Raw genomic sequence first — 14,985 nt, forward strand, 5'->3', positions numbered from 1 at the left:
GGGCCATTTTGTAAATAATAAAGAATAGGATCGCCGGGCATCATACGCTTAATATTATAAACTTTAAGAGACCAAACGGGATCCGTTGCTCGTTTGCGAGCTCCACCCTCGAGCTCACCGGGCTCATACAAGTACCGAACTTGCGCATCAGGCGGTAACTCTCCTTTATCATCTTTAGTCGGTGCAGAGGATTCGGCTTCTACCGATTTGGCCTTTATTGCGACCGACGGTTTCTACCAATAAGTCTCGTCACCTCATTATTCAATGCAGCCACAACAGCCGGTAATCTAGTGACCCATTCTGTTGATCGATTCGGCGATTTCATTTCAGCCACATATTGATGACTAAACAATCGTTCTGCCAGCGTAACGATTAAATCTTTCTACAATAGCCCTGGCTTCTGTGTGTCTTTCCACGCCTTACTTTTTTTAAAATTTTGTTCACAGCACCCATAAACTCTCGGCCAGGATCTACCTGAAGAAGTTTGGCAACTTCAAAGGGCTACGGTCATAAATACGTAAAAAAAGCGGCCGCCACTTCGACGCTGTCTTTCGTTGTTAGGGGTTCGGCTTCTTTATATCGACTCGCAACATCAACGACAGTCAGCGCATACTTATACGTCTTACGCCTGATTCTGTCATAGGGTAAAAATAAAAGGTCAGCCTGATGAACCTCATTTGGGATAGTAATATCAAATTTTGCTCTCGGAATATACTTTGGAGGGGGTAGATAAATTTGCCATATAGCTTGTTTTTGTAACCATTTTCTAGCCTCATCCTCAGACACCTTGGCTGCTTTCGCGAGTTTTTTAATCGCCGAATAACCCTTCCATAACCGCTTGGGCTGTAATAGATCTTCTCCATTTTATTTAAGAAAGTAAATGTTTAATATTTTGAAATCGCAACGCCAAAAATGACCAAGGTCATGATAATAAATACGTATTCTCGATCTTTTTGTCCCTCTGAGGGTGTATAAAAATCTGAAAGTTGGGGTTTATGAGAAAGAGGGGGTAGTGGCTCCCCCATCACTTTATAATATTCTTGCATAGCCATATCCACATCCTTAAACGTGTTCACAGCATGTTGTTGCTGTCTTAGTTTTTCATTGATATAATCTAAACGTTGAATCCTCTCTTTCTGCCATTCTGCGGTCGCTGCCTGAAGTTGTTCTTGCGCTTTGTTGTGTCGTTTCTGTTCTTCTAACGCGTCTGAAGACCCCAGTTTACTAAATAAAAAATTACTTCCGGTAAATGCTAAAGCGTTTACTACTGCCCCACCAACGAGTAACGCTACTGATGCCATACTATAATGATGATATTATTATTACTTCAAAATATCATGTGGGAGAATACCTTGTTTTTCCAACATATCCTTCATAGCCATAGCGAGGGCTATATCCAAAGTGACCATCCCGATATCTTCGAGGTTGAAAGCCAGTCTAGGTGTTGGGGCTTTCGTAAATATTAATTTTGTCAATCTCGAGTAACCAGCGGCCAATGCGCTGACCACAACCGCGTGGTATACAGTGTTTGCAATTTCTTTACCGTTCATATTTGGTGTTGCCATTGTTGTTTATAAATAGTGTGCAAATTAATGTTCAAACATAATAAATGGGTTGGGTTTTGTTACCACAGGTGGTGGTGGTTTTTTCGACCGATTAAAATATATGTAAACACCACAACCTATTATCATCGTAGCAGCAGCAGCAATGTACAAGGGATTGATAAAAACGTGATCTGGTCTCCTCGATGATGATGGTTCTTGTTGTTGTTCATCTTTTGCTTTTCGAAGTTTTTCGAGAAGTTCTTCATGTTTTGCTTTTCTAGCAGCAGCACCTTTTCGACCCGCTTCAACTTTCTTCTGATTCTTCGGTTTCGTTACTTCCTCCATTATATTTATTAAATTGACAATGTTTAACAGTAGTTACAGCTGTGGTGAGCGGAGCTAAGAACATGCCAAATCTGTGATATAGTTCGCAAGTAAAGCTGTTAAGCGCATGTCCCAGGAATGGATCTTGCTCGAGATCACTATTTAATTTTGTTTGGTCATCAATTGGGAGATACATACAAACTGCTCTGGTATACAGTTGTATAATTGTATTACCGAGTGATTTTGTAATCATCGATCCTAAACTCGCTTCGTATCTCGTATAAAGCTTGTCTATATCCACATCTTTCATCGCTTCGATTTTATCAACACTAAACTCTTTCCCTAAATATTCTTTTGCTCCACCGGCTGAGACCACTGCCATAAGCCTGTCGCGTTTGGGATCCTCGGATAGTAATTGGTCCATCTTCTTCTTATATTCTATATACCTCCTTTTAAGTTTAAAATAATAAAAAAACTACAAATCCAACGACTAAAAGTGTTAAGAAATTGCTAACCAGTGCTAAGGAACTGTTAAGCAGTGTTAAGAAATTGTTAAGCATTGTTAAACTAGCAAATTTTATATGCAACTGGTTGATCAGTTTTTAATATCAACTTGGAGTGTTTGGTATTTGCCAATGATTTCCTAACCTCTTTACGTTCATTTTGTGTTGGAATGACATCGTTTTCTCTTAAACACTCATCAAACGAGTCCCTATCCTTACAGTGAAATAAAGCCACCCATTTTGTTTGTTCGCGAAGGTCAGTAAGAACCGAGTTGTATTTCTGAGTCAACACCCACACAGACTGTTTCGCGTGTCTTCCAGAAAATGCGAGTTTACTCAACATTTGCTTCTTTTGAGTAAGAGCCTTTAAGTCACTACAGTCATCGATGATGTACAACGTTGGCTCCCCGGCAAATATTTCAAAAAACAGCCCAAGCCATTCGTGAAGTTTATCACCGGGATTAACGGTGTATACCCCGCGGTCCTTTCTTACCCACACTCGGGATCGATAGGCTTTATTATATTCGAGAGTAGGGCATAGAATTACAATATTCTCGAACACACCACGATATGTCGTTTGTAATAAATCTAAAATAAATTCGGTCTTACCGCACCCAGTTTGCCCGCAAATAATTGCGGAATGTGCTTCTTTAGTAAACAGCCTCGACAAATCTTCCATCTTCTATATTTAATTGTCCATCCATAATTACAAATACATACGCATTTAGCGGTTCTGCCGTTTCAGCTTTTTTCTGAATCTGAATCGTAATGCCTTCAGACGCATTTTCGATACGACGTCCACTCCCGTGAAGAGAATTATCATCTGTGGTGCGCATATCCAACCAAAGAGCATAATTATTCGTGAAATATTCGCCGACTGTGACATCCGCTAGTTCTAAATCTTTTACCACTTTGTCTACTTCGGGGTCGCGTTTTTGCGTTCCGAAAAACTTTCTTATTTCATCCCATTGTTGATAGGAACGCATACCTTGACTAAACAGTTGATTGGGCACACCTTCGATCGTCACTTCAACCTTATCGATCTTAGGATTGTAATACTCATCAAACAACAGCAGTACCCCCTTCATACTTTTTGCCGGCACGTTGAGATTAATATTCCAGAGTGTGTCAGATTTGTCCAGAGGAATTTTACGATGTCGTAGTATTCTATCAAATAAAATAGCGAGCCTACCCGAATAATAACCGGCTATCTGTCTCGCAAGTTCGGGTTGTGTGACTTTCTCAAACTCGAGACTAATCCCTTCTATCGTATAGGATACATCCGGGTCTGTGCTGCGGATAACCTTGCTATAAGCGTTAAAGGTAAGTTCATACTCCAGGCGATCGCCGAGAGCACTCTGATAAAATGGTGCATGAGATTCTAGCAATTCGAAATCAAGCGGAATACAAAATCGATTACCATAAGCCTCCGCAATGGCGGCATCTCTAGCGATAGTGTCATCTCCATTATCCGCGTTAATACGCAATCGTGTCACATTACGGTTTGTAGTTAAGTCAATACCTTGATAAACGGCGTTTCTTCGTTCTTGTCGAGTTCGCCAAAGATCTCCATAAGTATAAAATACATCACTATCTTCAACGCTCATGATTTCATTACCGGAAATGCGAATGGTTGTTTTACGTACTATGGCTCTACCAATATTATCAACGAGTGTTCTGTTTGCATCTGTTGTAGAAGTCAAAGAAATTTTGAATGCTAGTCGAACACTCCCCGGAACGATCACATCGTCAACACCTAAATTAGGAAAGCGTACAAGAAGTTGTTGATTCTGATCGATAGTTGACGGATTGTTAGTAATCACGACAGTCTGCCGCACGCCCTTTATCCCCCGCGGGCTCCCGCAAACTTCTCATTGGATTAAGCTTTCTTCCACTCATTTTTTTGGTTTTATATAGATATAATGATATAACTTTATATTATAAGTTTAATATGGCGGAAGGTGGTGAGATGGCGGAAGGTGGTGAGTCAATAATAGAATCTGGTTTCTTGCAAACAGAATTATTAAAGAGCGCGGTTGATGATTACTATGATGCATTTGGACAAGAGCCCGATGTTGGGCGAAATTATACCAATTTTGAACTTGATAGTAGAGGTACACTACGATTAAAAAATAATCCAGATTTTAATATCATTAACGTCCACACGAAACAACCCCTAGCACTTTCAACACTAGCGGGAAAACCTGGTGGAGCAAATATTATTCGCGAGGAACTTGGTTTTGTAGACTGGAGGAAAAACTTAAAACCCCAAACGGTCGCGGCTCTCCAAAAGGTTGAAGCCAAACTGAGCGAAGAAATTGAGATGGATGATTTCTCGCCAAATACAATCGATGAAGTACTTAAAACTATAGATGATCCTCCCCTCACCGATGAACTGGGTGGTTATATTCGTGAACTCAAAGGTTTAGACAAAGCCATGCAAAGACAGCGCGGTAATCTTTCTGACCACCTCTCAAAACTCTCTCACCTGGATGAAGAAATGTCAACTTTAAAAATAAGAATTCAGTCTGCGGAACTAGCTGATAAAGATGAAAGCGAAATCAAACCCTTGCGTTTACAATTAGACGATCTAAACATCGAGCGTGCTGCACGACTAGAAGCGATATCAACACACAAAGAAGCGCTGCGATCTCAAATCAGCAGAATGCGTGAAACGATACACAGAATTCTTGAGGAGGACACAACACTAGCGGAACGTATTCGAACGCTTTTTAGAGAACAAGGCATTACTATCGTTTCCATTCTTACTGCCTTTGGTATGATTATCAGCACTATCGTTTTGACCGTCACGGGTGGAGGGGGCACTCCACGGGCGCCGCCGGGTAAAAAAGATGACAACTGGATAAGAAAAAGACTTAAAGATTTGGGAGAATTACTTAAAAAATTAGGTTTAAAGGCGATTGATGCCCTCCCAGGAGTCATTGGGGCTATTGTTTCGTGGTTATTAAGCACGTTGGGTAAAGCGGTTGGGTGGTTAGCCAACAACCTGTGGGCACTCGTGCTCGGTGCTGGCCTCCTCCTGTTTGATTATTTAAAGAAGAGAAAGTAAATACCACCTATCAATCCTAAAGTAAGAGCGACTTTATAGTCTTTGTGAGTTGTTGGCTCTTCTTCGTACGATACTTTCGCTGGTTTGAGTTTAAATTTGTTATCCGAAGAACCTGCACCATACAGAAAGGGTCTATTACCAGCACCGGTAGCTATTGCAAATCCTGGTCGAGATGTTTGTATTAATTTTTTATTTCTATAGGTAAGAGTGAACCACCCACGAATGCCTAACAAAACTCTCGTTTCACCCACTCCTGTCCTCGGTGTTGTCAAAGGCTTGTGTGATTTATAATCGAGCACCGTATTACTCGCATCAAGCATTGCCAAGTCTGCATCAGAAGGTGGCACAAGAGCCCAGTGACCTCTAGACCATTGAAGAGCTTTTCCTGATGGGGCAACAAAATAGTATGCAGGAACACTTTGGGGTGGTGGAACACTTTGGGTAGGTGGAACACTCTGGGTATGTTGGGGTGGAACACTTTGGGTAGGTGGTACAATGTGTGGTAGTTCGTTTAATCCATCATTAACACCAATATTCTGTTCTTCTGTCGCAATGACAATTTTATTATTATAATTAATGTGTGTACCAACCCTCAATGCCATATCAGATGGGGCCATATAAAGGCCAACACCAAATGCAAAGTTTACTTCGGATCTCGCGTACTGGAGAACGTCCTGGTTTTTTTTTATCGACGTTTGTAGGTTTTCGGGGGCATTAATCGCATCTTCAACATTGGCTAAAAATTGTTTTTGCGCATCAAATCCAGTTCCTTTTGTTGTTATACTCGTGCGCGTTTGCGCTTGTGACCCTATTAGAGCCCACACATAAGTGCGAATGCTATCGTTGAGACGAACTATCCCCGCATGTGTAAAACCCAACCCCTTATCAGGAATAAATGTTGTCCAAGCCCGGGTGATGTCCACCGTATGTCTGATTTTATCGTGGGGGCTAAAGAACACAGGTCCCTCTCCTCTGTTTCTCATTGCCTGTCGTGCAGCCCCACCGGGGGTCTCAGCCTGAATAAATTCTCCCAAACCAAAGCCATGCTTTTCTATTTTCTGTCTCCAATCCCTCTGCCCAAATTCGGCACACAAACGCTGATAAACTGCTTTATCAAACGGATTATTATACATATTAAATGCTTGGTCGGTGGGTAGCGGGATTTTTAACTCGTCCAATAACCTCCGAATCTGATAGTAAAAATGAAACCTATACACGGCTCGAATAAACGGATCAGAAGCTTGAAAATGTTCTTCCGTTACTCCACACCCGGCGGTCGCGCACCATACCACAAAATTGATTTGATTCTGCCACCACACTATCGGGTTGTTTTTCCACGCAAGCCAGGCTGCATTCATCTCCCCAGTCATAGTGGGGTTCGCATAAGACTGAAAAACATCGGGAAACTTGGCGGTAAAAGAATATTCGCTGTTCACGTAGATCACTCGCGTACAACTTATTCTTTTTTCTTTATACCCGGTTGTATAGGACGCGTCCTTGTTGAAGCTGTAAATTTTCTTATTCATAGCTATGTATATAATAACAACCGATATTCAAAAAGACGAATTACCGCGGTGCATATCTAATCAAAGTGGAAGACTAGAAATCGCGCTGCGTGAAATAACTTATTATCCCAACTGGAAAAATATCAGTGATGAGCTCGGAAACAATTTCTTTACTACTACCGATCGTAAGATAATAATCCCAGATGGTTATTATAATGTGTGTGAATTGAATAAAGAAGTGTTCACCCCCCACGGTGCAGAGTTAGACTTGCACGCTCCGAGTGGCTATCTGAGAATAAAGAGCACCAAATCGATTGAACTTTCTGAGCGTCTTGCACATACTCTGGGGTTCCCCCAAAAACTCATCGCGCCGGGAATAATGGTGATAGGAAACAGGCATCCGCGGCTCGCGATACATAAAGCACTTTACATTCACCTCTCTCAAATTAATACCACCGATAATTTCTATAACGGATTGCCTTCTACGTTGTTACAATCAATCCCAGTAGAAAATGAAAGATGCGGGGGTGGTCGAACAACCACGTTGACATCACCCCAGTACAAAAGACTTTCTCACGGAGATTTACCACGTTTAACACTTTCTATAGTAGATGAAAATCATAATCCCGTTTCTATTGATTATTTAAATATTACATTACATATAAGATATGGTTGAACCCTGCACTACGCTCAGTTTAGTTGATCTCGGAGATACAGAGGGATTTGATGTGCCGGGAAAAGAAAATCAGTTGTACGCATTCCAGCTTTCTGAAGGAACATACAAAAGAAAAGAAGTAAAAATTGGTGATATCGTGAGTGAGGATGATGTTGTCAATGATGAGCCCTATCAACTTGTTCGTTTAAACGGTACATGGCAGCTAAAACCCCTCGACAAGGGGATGGTAGATTTTAAAATTGAATCACCTTACATTACCAAAGAAGAAAATAATAATTATAAAATAAAAAACAGTGGCTGGATGTTCGCTGATTTAATAGCGTTTGATGTAAATATAGTAAATTACCAGAAGAGGTGTTATGTGCTTAAGAAACCCTCGAATGTTAAATCTGAATTAGGAATAGATTTTTATGATGACTCAAGAAGTTTGTGGGGCTTCCGTTTCCGTATTATTTATGATGTAATTCTCGGTGAAGAGCCTGATGATTTTGTAGAAGTTTTTCGAGGGTTTTACATTAAATGGCCCAAAAATCTTGCAAATCAACCTCTGAGAATCACCTTTGAAAAACAAGCTGAATTGATGAACTATGATATAATACCACAGGGTAGTCATATAGAATTCTCGCTTGAAGGTATTGCCACAAAACAGAATGCAATAAGTTTTTGGCCCCACCTCCGTCTTCCTCAAAATATTTCCTTTAGAAGACTACGTTGCACCAATTTGAATATTTATAGTATACTATAAATATTAGAAATGGTTGATCCCGGAGGGCCAGGAACACATAATATCAAACCCTGCACTACGCTCGGTTTGGTTGATCTCGGAGATACAGACGGATTTGATGCGTCGGGAATAGAAAATCAGTTGTACGCCTTCCAACTTTCTGAAGGAACGTACAAAAGAAAAGAAATAACGAGTAATGGTGGTGGTGTCAACAAATTCAGCGAACTTGCAGACGTGAACGTTGACGGTGTTGTTGTGAACAAACCACATCATCTTGTTCTTTCCGACGATGATACATGGGTACCTTATCCGGTGAATAACTGGGATTTAGATTTTGAAATAAAACAACCCTATGTTAGTATTGGAAGAAATCACGCTCTACAAAAAATACAAAATAGTGGTAAACTATTGGCTTCCTATCATACGCGTAAAGATCTAATCGTCGTTAACAGCGACGACTTTGGATATGTTATTGGTATGAAAGGTAAAAAGACTGGTACACTGCGGTTAATTAAAGAGTTTGATTTTAAGCCGCCTATTCAGGGGTCAACTATCGTTTTAGATATACTCCTTAGTGGGGTGCCAGATGATTTTGTAGAAGTTTTAAAAGGGTTGCAGATAAAATGGCCTGGAAATCTTAAAAATAAACTCTTGAGAATTACCATCAAAATTCCAGTGGTTGGCCCATCTGATCAACCCGATCCCTCTATAGAATTCTCGCTCGAAGGTGTCATCAAACGTCCATCATTAGATAAAATATCTCTCGACTTTATTCACATCGGACCTCTTCAGCTTAAAAGACTGCGCTACTCTCCTCATCCTGTTACCATCATTTAAAAACAAAAAATGATTACTATAGAATAATGGAGTTTCGCCTACGAGAGATATCGAATATAAAAAACAACCTCGAAAAAGAGCGTGATGAAAGAACTTTATTTTATAAAAAATATAAACGCGGTGTAAATATCGCTACAGCCGCGGATACAACGCTGACGACTCTTAGTCTCGCCCTTGGGGCATCGGGTGTTGGATTACTGTTGAGTGTTGCCGCTGTTCCCGTAGCTATTGGAATAGAAGTGGGAGCTGGTCTCCTTGGTGTGGTTGGTTTAACTTGTAAATTTATTCATAAAAAAATTAATGTCACAAGCTATGAAGCACAACGAGATTCGCGTGTTGGCCGAGTCAAAACTGAACACTATAAATGATCTTATTTCAAAAGCATTAGAAGATGATAAAATAAGCGATGAAGAATTTAGTCTCATTCTGGCTGAAGTTGAAAAATTCAATGCAATGAAAACAGACATAAAATCGAAACACAAAACTCAGTTGTTAAAGAAAAATCTATTTGATATTCAAGATGGTAAACCATCCAAAAAGCTAACTAGGTCAAACGTTCATATGTGAACGGTTGACTCAACCTCCTCTCTTTAAGGACCATTTGGCTCTCCATACACCTTTATAAGCCGGTTTTTCGTTTTTATGCTTGAGGGCGGTATTGCGCAGTTTTGGGCTGGGGTCGGTTGTATATAAAAACCCCATGACCGTTTCGCTCTCCATACACATATCCAACCATCATATTTTTTTTTTTTTATCTTGTGATTTGGCTCTCCATACACATATAACTTGTTTTAACTATATTTTTTTTTATGCTTGAGGGTCGTATTACTCCAACATACACAGGTTTTGACTAAATTTTTTTTATGCTTGAGGGCCTTAACACAAGCTAATACGCCCCAAAAAGTTGTATATAGAACCCCCATCTCTTATACTACTCACGTACTGTTTGCTCTGACATTTATCTCCAATTGTGGCAGACAGAGACTTTGATTTGATCCCAGGTTTGGCACAGTAGCTGGTAAGCAGTCATGCCTTCTGCTCCAACTGACATTCGGCTTGTCTGTGGCCGGTTTTTGCCTGTATTTATAGGCTTCATGTTGAAGAGAGCAAGAAAAGTGTCAGCCCTCCGTATCGCCATTGTCACGCTTCGACGACGGGTAGACGGTGTCAGTTTTGGCCTCCTCCTCTGTTATTTGTTCTGGGGTAGTTTTCTCCTTCGATGTGGGGACATTGAAAGTAACCCAGGACCAAACACTAATCCCACCAAAGATAGCATGAGGCAGACAAGACTCGCAAGTGCAGGAACCTCTCGGAGGGCTAGTCTGGAAAGATCAAGTGGTGCTGGTACTTCGATGTCCTCCCCTTCGCCCACAGAACCAACTCTCAGTGACATCATGGCAACTATTAAAGTCGTGAGTGATCAGATGGGGTCACAGATGTAGAGAAAGATGGAGGAGCTGAAGCAAGAGCTGAAGCAGGAAGTCCGTGACATCAAAGAGGAATGTACAGCTCTGCGAAGTGATCTGAGGGGGATGAGGGAGGAGATGACGAAGCTGAGAGCGGAGAACGAGGAGCTGAAGAAGACGAACCAGGACCTGTCCCAGAAGCTGACCGACTGCGAGACTAGGATCGACGATCTAGAGGGCCGCTCCAAGCGCAACAACCTGATCTTTTACGGCCTTCCCAGGGGAACCAACGAGACCAGTGCAGACTGTGAGTGTCTAGTGCAGGAACTTCTGACGGACAAGCTGGATATGACTGATGTGGTGGAGTTTGACCCAGTGCATCGGCTGAGTTCCAGGCCTGACTCTCCTGTGATTGTTCCTTGTGCATTCTATAAGCAAAAGGTAACTATCCTTAAGGCTAAAGGCAAATTGAAAGGCTCTAACATATTCATTGGTGAGGATTTTTCAAAAGGTGTAAGAGAGATTAGACGTAGATTAACACCACACTTGAAAAAAGCTAGACAGGATGGAAAGAGAGCCACGATGGTGTACAACCATTTGCTTATAGACGGCAAAAAGTTCTCTGTCAACGCAAATGACAAGCTTGTCGAGTATAAATAGGGAACCGGCCAGCCCGTATTTTTTACAAGCTGTGTATTTTTGAATGAGGCGGGCAAAAGAAAGGGTACACCGGTATTGCCGTCCTGTGCATACCGAAATGACACTGAACCGGCACGTGTTTTAAGTGACGAGAACGGTGTGCATATGGGGTTTGCTGATGAAAATGTGCCGTGTGTGACAGCTGAAAATCCTGTTTGTGAGCATAGGCACAGGGTGAATGACGATTTGTTGAATCAAAGTAATAATTTTGTCAGCAAAGGAAATTGTAAAAATAAATCGCTATCTTTCATTCATTGGAATGTCAATGGACTGCTACCAAAATTACATGACAATGATTTTGTTTCGTTTCTTGACTCTTTTGACTTTATTTGTTTAGTTGAAACATTTATTGATGAATTTAAGTCTTCTGCATTTTCTGGATATACTAGTTTCAGTGTACCTGCAATTAAATTTTCAGTAAAGGGGAGGCGATCGGGAGGAGTTCTGTGTCTTGTCAAAGATGTGTTTGTTCCATTTGTGAAGCAAGTTGATGTGAAATCAAACAGTTTTGGTGCATTAATTGTCGATAAAAATGTGTTTGGTGTTGATAAAGATGTGTTGTATGTGTATTCTTATGTGCCACCTGAGGGTTCTCCCTATTATGCTCATTTTGACTGTGAAAATGGTATTGCGTTATTAGAGGAGTTCTTGACTGATTGTTTGTTAGCCTGCAGGGATGTTTATATATTGCTGTGTGGGGATTTGAATGGAAGAACTTCTAATGTCTCTCACTACTGTCAGAATGTTTCAGATATTTCAGAGTTTCAACATGTAAGCCACCCAGTTAGTGTTAATCGTTGTTCTGAAGATTCTGTACTTAATAACTATGGTAAATTGTTGTTGAACATGTGTACTGCCCTTGACTTGTGTATTCTCAATGGTATGTGTCATGGCGACCAAAACGGTTGCTACACGTATGTGTCAGACAGTAGGTGCAGTGTGAATGATTATTTTCTTATGTCTTGTGACCTGTATGCATTGTTGTGTGATTTATGTGAGGTGCGAGTGTCTGAAAGAATTGATTCAGATCATATGCCTGTGGAACTTCATTTTAGGAATATTGGTGCTGAGCTGGAAAATACAAAGTTAGAAAATGACTTTATGTTGGATAAACTTGTGTGGAATGAGGATTCTGCTGATGTGTATAATAACAATATATCATCTGAAGAATATCAAGAAAGGATTAACTTTGCAATTAATCTTATTGATGTTGATATAAATCAAGCGTTAAAAGTGTTTAATGAATGCATTAAGGACGCTGCTGAATGTATGAAGAAACAAATATGTGTAAGGAATAAACTGAAACAGAAAGACTGGTTTAACGCAGGATGTCGCAGCAGTAAAAGAAATGTTCGCATGCTTCTTAACAAATTTAGACGCACTTTAGATGCAAACGATCGTAATTGCTTTAGGAAGGCCAGACGGGAATATAAGTATCTGCTAAAGAGAAAGCGAAAACTGTTTAATGCCTCTTTGCTGTCAGAATTAGTTGCCTCGATTAAGAATCAGAAACATTTCTGGAACAAAGTTCGTAATATTTCATTGAAACGAAAACAGCCTGTTAACAATATTAGTGAAGATATGTGGTTTGAACATTTTAAGACTCTTCTTACAAAAGATGTTGATTCTGACAATGAATTTCAGTGGGTGCAAGGGGAAGGGGAAGGGGAAAATTATTTAAATCGCCCGATTTCAATAGACGAAGTAATGTTTGCTGTTCGTAAAATAAAAAGCCGTAAAGCTGCAGGACCAGATGGCATAATTGGTGAATTGTTAAAGTATGGTAGTAAAACTGAATCAATTCTGAATTTTTTTGTAATGTTTTTTAACCGTTTATTTAACAGTGGTGTCTATCCGGAGAATTGGACCGAGTGTGTTGTTTTACCTCTTTACAAAAAAGGAGATGTGAATAATCTAAGTAATTATAGAGGTATTTCTCTTTGCGATATTAATAGTAAACTTTACAGTACTATCATTAATCATAGATTGCAAGAATGGGTAGAAGACAATAACATCACAGGCGAATACCAAGCAGGATTTAAACGGGGCTACTCTACTGTGGATCATATGTATACTATAATGGCTTTCGTTCAAAAACAATTCTCTTTAAATCGTAAATTGTATGTAGCTTTTATAGATTTTGAGAAAGCCTTCGACTCTATAAATAGAACAATTCTTTGGCCGATTCTTTTGAAAGCTGGTGTTCATGGAAAATTGTTGAAATGTATAATGAGTATGTATGCATGTGTGAAAGCTCGGGTAAGGTGTGGGGGTAGGATGACAGATTATATCCAGTGTACTTCTGGGGTGAAACAAGGTGATGTTTGCAGCCCTATTCTGTTTTCTCTTTTTATTAACGAACTAACCACTGAAATTATTAGAAACGGAAAACATGGTGCTCAGTTTACGGGTGATATTTTAGAGTTGTTTATTCTTCTTCTAGCAGATGATGTTGCGCTAATTTCTGAAACTATTATTGGTTTGCAAACACAATTAAACAGTCTGTTTCGTTCTGCAAATTCACTTCAGTTGAAAGTAAACATGTCAAAAAGTAATATAATTGTTTTTAGAAAAGGTGGGTATTTAGGAATTAGAGAAAGATGGACGTATGGCGGGGTTATAATGCCTGTAGTGAATGCATATAAATACCTAGGAATATATTTTTCAACTAAGTTAAGTTTCACAGCTGCATGTAAGGATTTATCAAGCAGAGCTAAACACGCATTACTTTGTATTATGAAAAAAATGATAACGTTAGAAAATCATTCCTTTGAGTTGCTTATGAAACTACTTGATTCTCAGATACAACCTATTGTTCAGTACGCAGCTGAAATTTGGGGTCTGTCTAATGCTGCAGTATTTTGTGAGAATGTACATTTATTTGCGTTGAAAAAGTTTCTAGGAGTAAGTATGAAAACGCCTAATGATTTGATCTATGGCGAGACAAAAAGATATCCGATATATCTCAATTCTGTGACAAGATGTATCTCTTACTGGTTAAAATTAACACAAATGGAAGATTTTAGGTTGCCAAGAAAAGCATATAATATGTTATATGATTTGGATGTAAGGGGTAAGAAAAACTGGGTATCAATGGTGAGAATTAAGTTATATGAGAAATGCGAACATGGTTATGTGTGGTTACAGCAGGGAGTAGGGGATATAAATGGATTTATCCGTACATTTCGAAATAGATTAATTGATTGCAGATGGCAAGTATGGTCGTACCACATTCAAGATAGCGATCGATTTGAGTTTTATAGGCAGTTTATTTCTGTGCATTCACTTCCGGTTTATCTGTCAATGAAGATGGATAGGCATTTGAAATGTATTATGACAATGTTTAGATTTGGGATTTCCGATCTCTCTCTTCATCGTTATCGTTATAGTAAGTTGAATGATCACGATATTATTTGTCCCTTGTGCAGATGTGCTGAAGAAAATGAACTTCACTTCGTGTTACGTTGCCCTGCCTTAAATGACCTTAGGCTACAGTTAATTCCACAAAAATATCATAGACATCCATCTCTGTTTCGACTTTCCTTGCTAATGTCATCAACAAATGAAACCATTGTAAAACAGTTCGCTATATACTTGTATAAGGCATTCAAAATCCGCAGTTTGATATGTGATTAATTGTGCTTTTTGTGTGTGCATGTGCATTGCTAGAATTGTAGTTAAATGTTTTCTGTTCCAC

Source organism: Babylonia areolata, chromosome 3 (assembly GCF_041734735.1).
Source record: "Babylonia areolata isolate BAREFJ2019XMU chromosome 3, ASM4173473v1, whole genome shotgun sequence".
Classification (NCBI taxonomy): domain Eukaryota; kingdom Metazoa; phylum Mollusca; class Gastropoda; order Neogastropoda; family Buccinidae; genus Babylonia; species Babylonia areolata.